Source organism: Condylura cristata, unplaced genomic scaffold, assembly GCF_000260355.1.
Source record: "Condylura cristata isolate star-nosed mole 26May11 unplaced genomic scaffold, ConCri1.0 scaffold00009, whole genome shotgun sequence".
Lineage (NCBI taxonomy): Eukaryota > Metazoa > Chordata > Mammalia > Eulipotyphla > Talpidae > Condylura > Condylura cristata.
Genome location: NW_004567110.1, coordinates 31,474,423 through 31,491,196, shown reverse-complemented (window position 1 = coordinate 31,491,196; position 16,774 = coordinate 31,474,423). Strand labels below are relative to the sequence as shown.

General features: G+C 34.1%; 1 protein-coding gene across 2 annotated transcripts in view; it reads right to left on the bottom strand.

Moving 5' to 3' along the window:
- The window catches only part of TRIQK (triple QxxK/R motif containing), a 54,706-nt gene extending 38,620 nt beyond the window's left edge, over positions 1 to 16,086 (bottom strand). For both annotated transcript variants that reach the window (XM_012722836.1, XM_004679735.2), the window contains exons 1-2: positions 15,986 to 16,086; positions 12,386 to 12,541 (exon numbers count right to left, since the gene is read on the bottom strand). The gene's annotated coding sequence lies outside the window, so the exon portion shown is untranslated. The remainder of the gene's footprint in view (positions 1 to 12,385; positions 12,542 to 15,985) is intronic.
- Between the last annotated feature and the right edge of the window lie 688 nt (positions 16,087 to 16,774).

The window sequence follows — 16,774 nt, the reverse complement described above, 5'->3', positions numbered from 1 at the left end:
AAAAAAAAAAAACAATAAAAAAACAATAAAACCCCATAATCCATCAATGTTATGGATTGCTGAGATTAAAATAATTTAACTGTAAAATATACAGAATTATATGGTTTCTGGTTATGTAAGAGTTTATTTTATGAAAATTTCACGATCTCTAGTCTTGTGCTTTTGAGTATAGTGCTATATGTATTATACCTAAATGAAATCACAAAAATTTATGATCCTGCTAATATGATACTTAGAAGAAAAATATCAGAATAAACAAAGATTGAAAAAAACAGAAATAAAGAGGAAAATAACAGAAAAAGAAGAATGAAGCCTACCAATTACAAGAAATGATACAATAAATTAAGAACAATAAATAATGAAAACGAGAACAAAGATGTAAGAGATGAGATGATCTAAAGACAAAAGCTTACTGTTTAAAACATAGAAACATGGAACAAATACTTGTCATGATATAACAAGAAAATAAAGGAACAAATATATAGAATTAGAAATAAAAGAGAACATTACTAAATACTTAGCAGACATTAATATTATATAACCAGAGGGTAATATAAAAAAACCTTGTCGATTAACCTGAAAATTAAGATAAAATGTACAATTCTAGCAAGTTTACCATATCAGCTCAAGAAGGCAAAGGTAGAATAAAATGAATGTCTATAATCATTAAAGAAAGTCAGTATTTAAAAATCTACTTTAAAAAAAAATAAAAGGGACCCTCCCTGGTGGCGCTGCGGGTTAAAGCACAGCACTGAGAAGCTAAAGCTACTTCTGCATGAGTTCGATCCCCGCCTACCCCGGAGGTGACCACATGGCGTGGCAGACCTCTCTTGACCCGCCCGCTCCTCCCCTCAGCAGTGTAATTCGTCGATCTGCCTATTCTGCTCCCTTCTCTGTCTCTGGTGAATCCTCTTACCCTCCACATCTCTGGCCTGTACCCCAGTTCTGTATGAATAAATAAATAAATCTTTAAAAAAAATAATAAAAGATACACACACACACAAAAATTGTTTTAGATGTATGTTTTCTTAGCCATCAGAGGAACAGATGATCCTTAAAATAGGATATACTATATATTTTGTGAAAAATATAAATAGGCACACTTCTCAATTCATTTCACGAGGCTAATAAAACTTTGCAATGAAAACCAGGAAAGAATATTATGAGTATGGAAAATCATAGGTAATATCATTAGTGAAGAGAGATGCAAAAATTCTAAACATAGTATCTGGTACATTTAGAAATCTGGTATGCACAAGCACCATAACAAAATATATTGTGATGAAGCTGGGGTAATTACAAAAGTGCAAGGATAGTTTAACTTTACATAGTACGTTAATAATATTCTCTATGCTAAGTGATTAAAGAAGGAAAAATATTGGAAATCCTGAATAGACACATGAAAAAAAGGATCATTCAATATTCATCAGTTCTTAAATGACAAAGAACAAGGGCGGGTCTAATAACCAAGAAAAACTCAAGTCTTAAGCAAAGATCTGAAGTGATTTGGCTACTTAAGTCTGTCCAGAACTATCCCACAATACATAGGCACCTCATCTTCTCTAAACTCCAGTCTCTATCACCTAACCCCTACGAGGTTTTAGGACTCTGTTTAAACAGATTCACCCTATCTATACCCACAATCAGAATATTAACTTCAAGAAGAAATCCAGTGCTTATGTGATTTTTGTTTGTTTGTTTGTTTACCTCTCTCAAGAATCGTAAGTCTACAGTTTGTTGTCCAATATTGAAAATTATTGAAATAACTAGTTTGTTATTGTTAGTTGTTTATAGAGAGCAAAACCTGGTTCACATCATGCCCTAGAAGTAGTCTTCAATTTTCAATTTTATTTCTCAACCTTGGGAATAGGCATAGATATAGGTTATTTCATCATATTTTGTTTGAAAATGAACATTTCATTACAAAAGAGATAGTATGTTTTTTGTATGTACAGCTGACACTAATGTAATTTTTTATCTTATAAAAACTTAGTTTGTTCACTTATTGAACCATAAAATGAATACAAATCTATACATATTTTCTTCATGTTTATCCTTCATACTAAAATTTTCCAAAATTCAAATAAAATGTAGCCCTAAGGGCCAGCAGTCAAACTTAGCTTGAAGGAAAAAAAAAAATCTAGTGATACTTGTAAAAACCATAGACCTTAACTAAAAAAAGTTATAGATATATTTAAGTCTAATATAAAATCCAACAGTTTTACCCAATAATCTGGGCTTATCCCTATCCAATCTTGTTAACAATGACAACAAAAATAATAATATACAATCTTTCTTTAGAATGCCATGTATATTAATCTGAATACTATTATTCCAGTAAGTATGTGGAAATCAGACAACTGAACTTTATCTATATCAGTAAAGAATGTAAGCTACACTTACATTTGAAAAGCAGCACATATGCACGTTCAATGCCTTTCAGTCTATCTTTATATCTCAACTACCAAAGGATATCTAAGATCATGAAGTTGATTATTTCCCACATTCATTATTTTTAATCTACTTCTCCACACATTAAAAAAAATAAAATAAAAGTTTCAAATTCTGAAGAAACTATCTAGGAACCAAAAATTAGACATTTAATGAGTTCCTTGGCCTACATGCTATTTAAAGTATATTACATGTGATAAACGATCTTCAAAGTAGTTGGTGAGAGGCAATCATTACACATCATCCTAAATTAGATCCACTATGTACCTCCTTAGATTCACTACCTACCAAGGCCTTTATCAAGAAGGGAAGCCCCAGCCACTAACTTCAGCTAATTTTCTAATACTGTTGGCTGACTTGGCTTCCACCAGCTGACTTTGTTACAGCTTACAGCGAAAGTGATGACATTGCTACTTCACAAACATAGCAATACCTGTACCTAAACCCATAAAAGTCCAGCTCTCCCACTACTTTCAAATTCCAATGAAGCCCCATAGCACACAGTGTGAAATCTGACTTTCCCAGCAACAATATGGAAAGTACAAGAAAGGTAAAATTAGCTTTGACAAATGAGAAACAAGAAATAGGAAAATACCAGCAAAGAAATTTCTTTCTCTTCCCCAGTCTAATTGGTCCATATAGTCTGTTAGGGAATGTCCCATATTACTCTACTCAAAAGATGTTTTCGCAGGCAGGTATGACCAGCTTAGTCATAAGCTTCATGTATTTGTTTTCTCTCCTTATCAATTGTTTCTCTTTATTTTTTCACTCATTTATGTTTCCTTAGTATTGCACCAAAATGTAAGTGGAGCCTATGGCTCTGTTATCTGAGGAACCTGTGGCAGTTAATTCGTTACTTTTGACTCATCAATTCCTAAATATATCACACCTTCTTGCAATTAAATGTGTTTCTTATAGCAGTTTGTATGTTCAACAGAGACCCGGAATAACTCTCCCTAGGAACTAATAAACTGGCTTTTAAGGGTAGAATCTCCACATGTGATAAGAAGAAAACCATGATAATAGCAATATAGTTGAGGAATGCCAAGTGTAAATACAAAAATGTTGAATGGATAAAACAAAGATGACCTGGGGTTAGCTACACAAATAACAAGGTAATCTTGGATCACATAGTCAATTAAGTGAACCACACATGGAAATCAATAAGTATTAATACTATCAAAGATGGTAGGGAGGATTATAAGAAGACTTCAATTCTTTGTACCTTATATATTTTCCCCCCATACATAGAATGGGAGGGGGTGAATATATGAATATGATGAAATATAATTCCTGTGTGTATATGTGTAACTAACATTCCATTATCAACTGGCTTTAAAGTAGGGATATTGTATTATCTAAATAGGACTGGCCTAGTGTTTGATCACTTTAAATAAATGTCTAGAGGTCAAAGTCAAAGACCTCAGAGAAATTCAAAATGAAAGGAGTTCGATGCATATGAAATTCTCCATTGCTGTACAGGGCATATGACAAGTATGGGTAGATACAGGACTTCAATCAATGAGGATTTCAATCTTATACCCACACGGGACTACATTTGACTAATAAACTATATGAACTTAGTTCTTCCACAGTCTTGAACAGCCTGATTGATATTTGATTCCAGGTTTATGAACTCAGTTAGGACATGCTAGACTTCTAACTTACAAAAGTGTTTCAAGCCCCTACTTTTATGCAATTACTTATGCAGAGTAGAAATCTAGTGTATACCTGGAAATTAGTCATTAATATCTAGATTACTGAATTAACATAGCATACATGTTAATATTAGTAATTATTTTTTTTTTTTTTTTTAAAGATTTATTTACTTATTCATACAGAACTGGGGTACAGGCCAGAGATGCAGAGGGTGAGAGGATTCACCAGAGACAGAGTGGGGAGCAGAACAGGCAGATCGACGAAGTACACTGCTGAGGGGAGCAGCGGGCGGGTCAGGAGAGGTCTGCCACGCCATGTGGTCACCTCCGGGGCAGGCGGGAATCGAACTCATGCGGAAGCGGCTTTAGATTCTCAGTGCTGTGCTTTAACCCGCTGCGCCATCAGGGAGGGCCCCTAGTAATTATTTTTAAAGATGAAAGAATGTATAGTTTGTTACTTTCTAAACTATATTCATATTAAGAAGTTAAAATGTAGTACAAACTATTAACTTGTTTTAACGGTTACTCCATGAGAATTTACATTTATAAAATGACATTAGTTCTCTGTATTTTTTATCTTTTCCATTGGTTAATTTTCTCTTTTCCATTGGTTAATTTCAAATTCTCTTCCAAACAAACATTTCATCTCTGAAACTGGTCTTCAAGAATGATATTTCCAAAAGAGGGTGACTTATCAACATTTTACTATTTACCCACATGAACTAATAAAAAATGACCATTGATGTTCATAATGAGAGTCTGCAAGTTCAGGAAATACATGAAAGCTATCTGAATAGAAATTCAATTATTTTAATGTAGTTTATAAATATATATTAGTCAAATTTATTTTATATGTGATTGTTTCTATAGTTATATAACCAAACAGCGTTTCCTTCTTCAGTCATGTCACATAATACAATAACATATTTTATTTCTGCCCTAGCTCTTGTTTCTGAATTCAAGTGTCATTCAGCTATATAAGGTACTAAGATACCTTTTCATCTTTATTATTTTCAAAGAACTTAAGTAACACATTCTTTGAATCTCCTTGCTCAAGAAGTAGAATATGAATATAGACAACCCCGGGTCACATGGCCCTTCAATGCTCACTTAAATAGGTCTCCACTGGAAACATGCAACACTAATCACAAAACCAGAGATGGTGAGGGACAAGATTTTTATTACTTTTGTAGAGTCGCTTGTTTTGTTAAACGGTGAGAGTATAGACTAATGGAATGTTTATGACTTTCGTTGTTTCATGTCAATTTGTTTCTTAAATTTGAAAATTTCATTTAAATTTTTACTAAACCCATGTGTCAGGAAACACATTCAAGTAAAGAATGACATTTATGCAATGAAATATTAAAGTAAAAAGCAGAGAGAGGAGATACATGAACAAAGAATTCTCATGTTCTTCACCTAACATGTTTAACTGTGAATATTATTACAAAGAATAATGGCAAAATAAAATACATGGAATAAACTGAACAGATGAAAAAATGCTATAAAAGAAACTCATGTTCTACGCAATTAGAGAGGGTGATTGTTTCTTTGGTGAACTGAAGACCGAATTTTAAAGAGTTTATTCAAAGAACCACTAGAAATATCTCTGAAGATAATTAAATTATTTGCTACTTGTTATATCAGTTTCATAGATTTAATCAATATACTAGTGTTCATGATGCTAAAGTAAATAGTGAAACTGGGAATGTTAACAGAGAGGCAGTAAGAATTGTTAAGTAAAAGTTTAGTTTCTTTCGATTATTATAAAGGAAAAATATACAGGTCTGGCATAATCTTAATTTGCACAGTATTTCCTACTCAGGAAGGCACTGTCTAGATAAACAATCAGGCTGTCCTTAATTTGATAAGTAAACTATGCATGCTATAGCTACACAATAGTCACTTATTCACAATAAATCAAAATATTCACTATAAAAAAATTCTTCTTTAGGGAAAATTTTGAATATGTAGGTGTATACATAGAATACATATGTATGAAGATTCTGTGTGTACAGGCATAGATATTCATTCTATTTTCACATGTGTTCAAAGACACAGATCCATGAATTAAACGGAGGGTCTAAAACAAAATTAATGTTCATGTAAGTTATAAAGGAAAGTTGCTACTAAAATATTTCCAGAGAAAGACAGTAGCATTTATAATTACAAGTAGAAGTAAAGAATAGAAGACAAAAAGGGAAAACATATAGTAAAGAGTATAATTATAAGAACAAAAAAATTAATTTACCACTGGAAAAGAAGTTTTGGGCAGATAGAAAATGACTGAACTAGCAAAACAGAAAACTATTAAGTGGTTTGTTTAATAATACAATCTAACTCTTAATGAAAATCTACCACACTTCCTAGAATACTTTGACGATATGCAATGATGACTAAATTATTTCTCAAGTGTGATGTATCTAGGAAATAGATCAGTGAAACAAAAAGAGTAATATCATCACAGCATACAAACAGAAAATTCACATATAGAAGCAAAAAATCACAGTTTACATTGCATTCATGTTTTAAATCAAACATCACTTTTTCACATTCTAAAGATTTCCCACCTAAATATGGAAAGAAAAACAAGCCAGGACTTTAATATAATTTTTTTTTCCAACCTGGAACAGCTGCAAAAAACAAATCTTGCTGGAGATAAGCTTGGTTATAAATATCAACATTCCCTTTAAATAAGTGAGTCCAGTTTTCATACCATCTGCCTCTTTCTAAAAGGGAAAAAATATGAAAATCATAAACCAGGACATTCTGTTTTAAACAAGGCACTGAAAAATGAATGTAGTAAAAAGGCTGTGAACTGCTCTGAGTCCCTAGTTTTAAGCTTGCCCTGTGTAGCTCGTATCAGAAAAGGAAACTTCATAAGACATATAATTCTTAGTCTTGAATTAACTGTTTGCAGCCGTTAATAAAGAAATCAAGAAAAGAACTTTCTTTTCTGACTTTTTACATTATTGGCCACAATCACAATCTCTGACAGACTGTATTTCTCCTCAATGCTTCATAATCCCTACTGTTCATGTTTTAACTACTTTTGTCACTGTTTATTTTTTTGAACTACATGTATCACCTTTGTTACCTCTACTTTGTTTCCAAAACTTTTTTAGACCCTGTTCAACAAACTTTCCTGTTACCTCTTTCAGTATAAAATTCTGGCTAGTATCAAAACTGGGCTTTTCTCTGAACACAAATTCTATCCTTAGCAAAAATCCTTCCTATGCCTCTCTTAAAACAGTAGTCTCTTGATGTGTTTAGATCTATCTTAAGACTAAGCTTCTTTTACCCTTAATTATTTTTCTTTCTTTTTTTTTTTTTTGATGACACTGTAATTGAACATTTCAATTTTTCACTGTGCCACATCATTACTAGTCCAGAAATGAAGTTCATAAACCATATCCATTACTTAACTCTTTAAAGAATTCAGTAGAAAAAAATTAATGCAAGATAGTCCCCAAAGAGAGTGGTTCAGTGGTATACCAGAGACACCTACTAAAAGGAAATCCAGTATAGTAATACTGAGATCACTAGAGAGAAAGCAGAAGAAATACAAGACAGAGAACTATGGCATCCTCTATTTTAAATAAATAAGTATACACACATACATATATGTAAAGATATAATATACACACACACACTACTGATAGAAACAGCAGCTGAAAAGACCCTGCCAATTCATTCCCATTCTCATTTTCATTCTCTCCCTTCCTCCTTTTCTCTCTCACAGATACATATACACCTACATACTACAAACAAAAAGACCAAAATTGAATCTTTAATCACAAGCATTTGTAGTTATTTTAAGGTGCTGAGACTACACTTAAATATGCCCTTACAGGAAAAATATGTCCTAAGGATTTTTAATTTACTTTCATTCTGTTGTAGTTATGGACCACCTAGGTCTGTAATTAAAGAAAACAAAGTTCTTTTACAAATGATAAATGACATTTAATTGCTTTCTTGGAATGCTGCATCTTCAGTGTGTAAGTAGGGCAGCAGAGTGGGAGAGCTGTCTTCAAAGTAATGGTCAATAATATTTACTCTCAAATTAATTATTTAAAATGAATAACCATTTTATAGCAATCGATATTTCATTCGTTTCATGATTTGATGTAAGCACTACAAAATGTTATGAACAATTAGATTAGAAGGATTGCAACAGAAAAGTCATTTTGCCTTCATCCTAACAACTATTATTTCAAAATTAAAATGTTCTTTTTAACCATTAAATTTACTCTTCTGTTTATTTTCTGATTGCCTCCACTAGAATGCAGTATCACAAGGGCATGGATTTTTGTTTTATACAATGAACAATCCAAACTATTTGAGTAAATGTGAAGCGAGTAGACACTTTTGAACATGTAAAACATCCACATTTTATACTTAGTTATTATAAACTTAAGATGCTTTGAACTTCAGAGTAATACTATAAGCATGCTCTTTTATATAAACATGAGTTTTATAAAGAGTAGGTTAACTCTTCCCTAGTTTAAATTATTTCCTTTCTGGTTCTATCACTTTTTTAGTTCTTGACCAAGCTAAGCTCATTTACCATGTTAAAAATAGTTAATAACTTCTGTCCCATAACATAAAGATACAATTAAATAGCTAATTAATATAAAGTACTTAACATGGAACTTCTTGTGCTCAATAACTGTTATCAATATCATAATATCATGCTTACTTAATCAGTTTCTCACTGGTGAAGCACCATATATAGTGCAACTAGCTTTGTATAGACCAAAAAAAAAAAACAAAAAAAACCTGGTGACCCTGTACTGTACTATTTAAAAAAACCATTGAGCTCTCTTATATTTAAGATATAAGAATATTATATCTTATATTTAGATATAAGAATGGTGTCTTAATATACTAAGACTGTAACAACTTAATTATACATTAATTGTACAGCTTCCGCTATTCTATTAATCATCTTCAATCATCATCAGCTAAGTGACTTTAACAAAAGTATCTTTGGGTAACATGCAAGATGCCAAATAACATGTATATTTTACTCTCTGTAAGTACTAGAAATTCTGGTTTAGCAGAGTATCGCATACATGTATACTTTATATGTATATTGATACATAATCAGTGTCAAATATATCTACTGATTTAAATGGAAGACTTAACAACAATAAACCATAGCCACTAACACCTATTTTCAAACTGACACCAGATCTTTGTCTAATGTCCCAAATTTCCCTCCTAAGAATCTTCTTAGGTCAAAAATTCTATTACTTCTTTTTTCTCTCCTCAGAGGTAGTAAGCTCTTGACGTTATTTCTACTAAGTCCATATGTCGCGATTTCTCACCTACCACATGCATGATGAACATCAATGGGCCCACTTCTACTAGATTAGGAGTCTGGCAGTAGCTAAAACGTTCTGTCATTGAGCCCTCAAAATTTTAATTTGCAATCATAATTTAGCTTCTTAAATGTTTTTTAAAATCTTGGATCTAAGACACAATGACAAACAAAAATCTCCTATAATTACAATACACTGCAAACAATGTATTCCAAAAATATTTTTAAAAATACTGAAAGTATCTCAACCACTTCTCTATTTTTTTAAATTAAACTTCACTATACTTTACACTTACATTATTTAAAAGTCTATCATGGAATTTTTTTTTCTATGAGCACTGGATAACTAACTTACTAGTTTCAAATTTTTTTCCTCTTATAAAATGACTGAGTCTTTTTTTTTTTAAATCATATTAAACAAAATTTGGAGCCAAAACTAGATGCTATCTCATGAATCTCTCCAGTGGGAATGGCATATATAAAAATTTTTTGTTAAAATATGTATTTTCAATTTATTACTGAACTCTAAATAAAAAACAACTGTTTTTTCCAAAGCAACTTTTACAGCAACTTTCCTGTAAAACTTTTACAGCATCTTTCCTCGCTGCCCCAAGTTGGCCATATTTCCCATTTGATTCAACTGCCATTCCAAAATGTAGTCTAGTCTCGTGTGAAGTCCTCCTAGCAAACTTAAGTCAAGCACATGAATTTGTTTCCCAAGACACAAATATGATAGATATACAGACAAATGAAAGGATGGATAACACTCACTTTCTTAAACACATACATGCTCAGAAACAAACAGTACATAGGCTCAGTGGCTCAGTGCTTACCATGTAAATGTACCTCTATTTTGATTTTAGTATAAGACGTGTCCTGTTCCCTGCCAAGGCTACATTCATACTCTGGAGCCCATGTCCCTATATCCTTTCTCTACCTTTACCTTCATTGTTTTCATATGGGGGTCACACAGGCATTTCTGCATTTCAAATCATAAACAGCTTTACTGTCTCTGGTCTTCCCTCAAGCCTATCCCCACACTTCTTTAAGAACACTCTTTCACATATTAAATATAATCAAGAAAGCCTCCTGAACTACACCATTCGATATCCTTTAACATAGAGTTTTAATTCTGTAATTTGGTATTATCTAACCTCTATCTCTTCTCCAAGTCTCTTTGTATTTCTTTATCCCTCACACATACCATGGTATGTTCCAACTACTCTTGAAATACATACAGTTCCCTGAAATTATCATAATATATAACAGCTTGTTGTCTTGGCCCATGCTATTTCTTTCCCTGAAAATGCTTTCAAGTTCTGCCTTAGCCGGTTATCTTATACTCCTCTAAAATGGTAGAAAAGTATGGCAGATATTAGTTCTATTGACATATTTTCTGATTCCCCTTTCTCTCTAGGAAAAGACAGTAATACATCTTATAGTCCCCATGAGATACTGAGAAACTTACTTTCATTCATGAAACTCTAAATGCCAGGACATAATTGTTGACTCTCCTTCCACTGCAAGCATATCGTATCAAAAGAAACTTTTGATGTCTTAGGCCCCTGGCCTGAGTTTTCCTACCAGTCCATTTTTGACATGCAGTATGTGTGAGAAAATATATTTGGTTACTAAAACATTAAGATTTGGGCTGGTTTGTTCCCAACACAAGGTAAGCTATTCTTATTGATACAAAAGGTTACCTTGTTCAAGACTTTCAAGAGCTCAACAAAGTCTGATTTGAATGTGGCTTCTCCAAATAACAGTGCACTAGTTATACTGTTATCATAAAACTGCACTAGTGATACTGCTGCTGTAATTATCCATCTCTCTTAAAACAATACTTTTTGAGGGCAGGAGCCGTATAGTTCACCTCTGTGTCCGCACCACCTTAAATATGTGAATGCTTTAAAAATGTTTGCTAAATAAGTACTCATTCACTCATTAACTTTTCAAGAGACAAAGACCACTCTAGTTACAGGAAATAGAGAGTAAAAATAAAGTAAGTAAAATCTCTGCTTAATAGGAACTAATCCTCTTATGAAGTATGAAGTATAATGGCAATAAGACAAGTCTAAAACATAATTTTATTAGACAGTGATTAATGCTATGTAGAAAATATAGAGCAAAGATGTTCTGAGGATAACCAGGAAGGACTCATATAGAAGAGAAACTTTAACAAAGACCCAAAGAAAAAATATATATGTAGAAATATAGGGTTATAGGAAATCAGTAGAGAGAATAGTATAAAAACCTTGAGATGTTTAAAGAATAGTAAAGGAGTCAGTATGACTGAGTAAATGAATGCATAGAGATAAGATTAGAGAGATGACAAGGGGCCACCTCTCGCAGAGACATACATGCCAGTTAAAGCGGTCTAGCTTTTATCTTGAGTGAAACAGGGAGTCATTGAAAAATTCTGAGTAGAGTGATGGGTGAATAAGACAGTTCAAGAAAAGGTCAGATATAACTGGGGACTAAATTCTTTCATTTTAGGCAGATGACCTCTCCCTGAAAACATAGATGTATAAATTAAGAAAGATTTAAAATAATTTTGAATAGCATTTTATGATGTTCTTAACCTATTATAACAACATTGATTATAGCCAATATACATTTACCAAAATAATGTACCAAAATAGCATAGTGTCTCAGACATCAAGAGACGAAATAACAAATGCAGCAGCAAATCCTAACAGACAATAATATGAAATAATTTAGCAAATAAATCAGCCATAGGCTTACAGTTCTATGAGTCTTGCTTCATTTACTTGGATTAACCAAGTACCTCAAAATAAATTCAAATGAAAACACTTCCCATTCCATAAGAAAGAACCTAACATTCCAAACCCAAGCTCACTTCCAGAAGCAAACCAAAACAAGAAAGTAAATGAATGAAACAAACCACAAATCAAAAAACACCTTTCACCAAACATTAATCAAATAAACACACCTTGTGTTGTGTCCTGGATGCTGCCAAGTCTGGATTCTGGAAGGGTGCCAAGGGTTAAGATGTTTCCAGAGGCAAGATCTTTTACTGAGGAAGCTTTGCTTGCATTCTTGGCAAAGTCAGTGCCAGGTACTAAGATAATAGTCTTGATTTTTCTTACTGGAATTAAAAATAGAGTATATGAAAACACTATGAATGAGCGCTAGGTCCCTAACTGTCCACAAAATAAAGTCACTGTGGTAGCATTTTCCAAAAAGTGTTTATTTATTTGCTAACTCTGTAATAGGTTCAAACTAAGTTTCTATAACCAAAATACTTGCAAAATGTTGCATTCTATGTCCTGTTTTCATAAGGTGCATTCTCATTAAAGGACTACTTAAATAGAAAAGCCTATCTAAATTTATTTGATACATATGTTCCAAATTTATTTAAGTAGAGACCCCCTTTACATACTAATAAACAGCAACATTATTTTTGCAGATCAGACTTTTGGAATGGTGATTATAGTGATTGTCTGAAAGTACTGAGAGATGCTTCCATTTTACTTGAAAGTCAAATATGAATGTAAAATGAATTATCTGAATTTATTTTCTGTTACTACAATTTGTACAGAGTTGACCAATAAAAATAATTGTGTTTATCATAAACTTTTAAGAATATATAACACTTTCTAAACTAAATGCCCAATAAAAAAGCAACAAGGAAAATAATCAAGTAGTACATGAGGTATACATTTTTGTCCAGTATTTACTGAATACTGACTTCCCTTTAGTTTTGTGCTAACAGTTGCTTTCAGATAGAAAAGAACATTGTAGGAAATTCTTTAAATTTAATTTCCAAGGTCAGCACTTTAGTAGGGGACAAAATACAGGTCTCAAGAGATTATGGTTCTTACTATCTTAGCCTTGCAATGGATTCAGCTTGGGTGATAAATTTTCTTGTAAGATTTATTTATTTTTGCATAGAGAACTGGGATACAGGCCAGAAGTGCAGGGGTGGTGAGAGGATTCACCGGTGACAGAGTGGGGAGCAGAACAGGACAACTGACAAGTACACTGTTGAGGGGAGTGATAGGCAGGTCAGGAGAGGTCTGCCTAGCATTGTGGGTCACCTCTGCAGTGGGGATCGAACTCATGCTGAAGTAGCTTATAGCTTCTTAGTGCTGTGCTTTAACCCACTGTGCCACCAGGAGGGCTCGCTCCTATTTCTTGAATTCACTCTAATGGCTCTCTTGAACCTTGATTGCTTGGCTTTAGTTCCTACTTGTTTGTTTGGGTTCAGTACCTGCTTGCTTGATATATCTGATATATGCTATGCATATCTACTATACATGCCACTTTCACTGGTAAAGCTAAATTTAAAAAAACTGGAGCAAACCAAGTAACTACTTACACCTATCTATTTGAATACAGAAAACTGGAGAAAAGCTACTGTGGATCCAACAACAATAGTTTTTAGCCACAGCAAATCAAAATATTATAAAAGATTATTCACTTACATGGAGAGTTCTAGGAATCAGGTAGTGATATCCCAGTGACATATATTAAATGTAATGAACTTTTTCTTTGCCTAAAATGCATTTTGACTGTAAAAAAAGTTTTGTACTTAATATTTACCTCAGAATGACAATTAATATTTTCCCCAAAAAATATGAAAATGGTTTCTCTTTTCACTTGCCTAAATATAACAAAGTGCTTTAAGAGAATTATCAAGGTGCACTTGAAATAAAATACAGCCTGTATGGTTTTGAAAGATAACAACAATTTATTGAACATTGGTAGTTTCTACTTGTTAAATGCTAAGTAAAGACTGGTTGAACACACTAACCTATGGTAAGCAATAGTGACAGAGAAGAAAAGGATCTAACTCTGCTATCAGTTATGAAGCTTTGCATGTAAATTACTCAGTTACTCTTTTTGGTGCATCAAGAAGAAGAATATTTCTTTAACCCACAAAAACTTGACTGAAATAATTGCACTTAGTTCAGGCTCTTCTTATGCTTGAAATTATATCTTTTATATAAGTGAGCCAATAGATTTCCTTGGCTTCTCAAAGTGGTATGTGACAGCAAAGATGTTATTAATCAGTTATGTTACCTATTATTAGAAGGTGATCGTTTTCAGTAACTTTAGGAGATATACACACTTGAAATAAAATTGTGATATAAAGGGAGAAAAGTGTCATGCAAAGATATTTCTGATGCCACCTAATCAAAACAAAGAATGGGTAACAGGTGAGTGAGAGTGTTACCCAGTTCTAAACAATCAAAAGAAAATTTGAAAATACATTAAACTGAATACATCTACAAATTTAAATCATGTAGATAAAAACAGGTTAAATGTGTAATCAACACTTTACATCTGTGTAAATCATTAATACATTTGCAATCAATTATTTGGTATTACTTTTTAGGAATAAAGGGCACATAATTATTGCCATTTTACAAATAAGAAAACAATTATGAAGGTTATTGCCTGGGGACAAACACTTCCTAAACCTGCCAGTTTCCTGACTTGTAGGCCAAGGTTCTTCTAGTGCTAACAAGCAGCACAATCTTCCCTGCTAAGGATTTATACAGTAAGCCTAACAGAAGGAAGTAAAAGCAAACTTTTAGTCCTTTATGTTTTTTCTCTGGAACAGTTTGTTCTGCTGAATAATAGGGAGTCAGCTAATAGGAACAAAGAGATTTGAAATGGTTATCCTTGTTTACTATGTTAAAGGTAATCATTAAATATGAACCTAATAAAGCGAATTTTTAAAGGGGGTATTTTATTAGATCAGTTATCACTCCTCTCCACAGGAGGGGTTTAATGGAAGACCATATATTGGCGCTTATCCACTGATTGCTTCAAATCCATCAGCTCTTTGAGCGCAAACAGGTTGCAGTGAGAAAAATTATTCCAGGTAGAAGAAACCGGATCTCCTGTATCCTTTTCCTAGTCATCCACGTGGACACAAAACACTTTGTGGGTTCAGGGATTTACCAAGCAGGAGAAAAGACACCCCAACCGACACAAACACAACATGCGCATGCTGTCTCTTCTTCACTGCAAATGTTTTGGTCTACAGACACCTGCTCTTTAAAGAGAGGCAGGACAGTAGCATAGGCCAGGCAGACCTCAGCGGATACTACTGAAACTAGACTGCTGGAAAGTGAAATGAAGGGACGAGAGATAATTGACAGCAAAAGGGAGCCAATCGTTAGTCAAGTAAAAGAACTTGGGGCGGTGGGCGGGGCTAAGGTCTAGGGCCCAGCCGCTGGCGCCAGACACGCTGGCAGGGCGGGAACCGCGAGTTCCTACCAACGCGGCAGCCACACCCACCCACGGCCCGAACCCACTCACCATCCCCAGCCCCCACCGCGAGCACCTGCTCGTCGGGCGGGGGGTCCTTAAGTCTTCTGCCTTAACTACTGGGTTTCTTGGGTTCTTTTCCACAGGCTCACTCTGCCCAGCCCGCTCTAGCGCTGCTCCCAGGGGCGGGACGATCCTCTCCTAAACGCTTTGGGACTGGCTAAGGGGGGCTCCCGCTTTCAGTCCCAGGTCCAGAGCCTCCCGGGCAGAGCCTCCCCAGCCTCCACGCCCACGCGGGACACACACACACCTCAGCTCAGCCAAGGCAGGAGCCCACAAACTTCAGGTCCGGTTCGAAATGTTGCTGTCCACGGTCCTGTCACTCAGAAGCAGGGGCGGGACGAGCCAACTGCTCAGCCCCTTCTCCTGGACGGCGAGAGGGGAAAGAGGCGGGGCTTGCTAGCTAGGGGTGGGACCATTTCTCAACCTGCGCTCTGATTGGTCAGTCGTTCTCCCGCTGTTGCGTTGGTCCTGGAAGCAAATGCACCAGCCTGGCTGCCTTCCTTCCGATTGAGGAGAATCCCAGGTTCTGATACGAGTCTCACAAAGTGATTGCAGAAGTTGAAAATATAAATGTGAAAGGTTTTTTTTATTCATATAAATCATAAAAATATATTCTTTTAATTAGTGAATCCTTCCCACCTAGCATAAACACACACTCTTCCATCTACACTTCTGGAAGCATCCCTAGAAGTAATGATAACTGTCTCTGAAAACACTGTAGTGCATTAAGTCCACTACAAAAAAAAAGCATTTTAATGTTTAACTGATTAATCACCCTAGAAAAACATGACTAACAATTATGGCTTGGAGGTATTCATCCAACTAAAAATTGGGAATGAAACTTTAAGTTGTTAGTTATTTGGAAAACATTGGACAATTTAATGATTTTTTAGTTTATACTAGTGTAATCCTCACAACATCCAATGAGAGATGTTATTTAGTCTTTGAACAACAAAAACTGTTGTTCAAAACAACAAAGCAGTTTAAACAAAAAGGTAACTGTGGTTACTTTTATTCAATCATGCAACAAATGTGT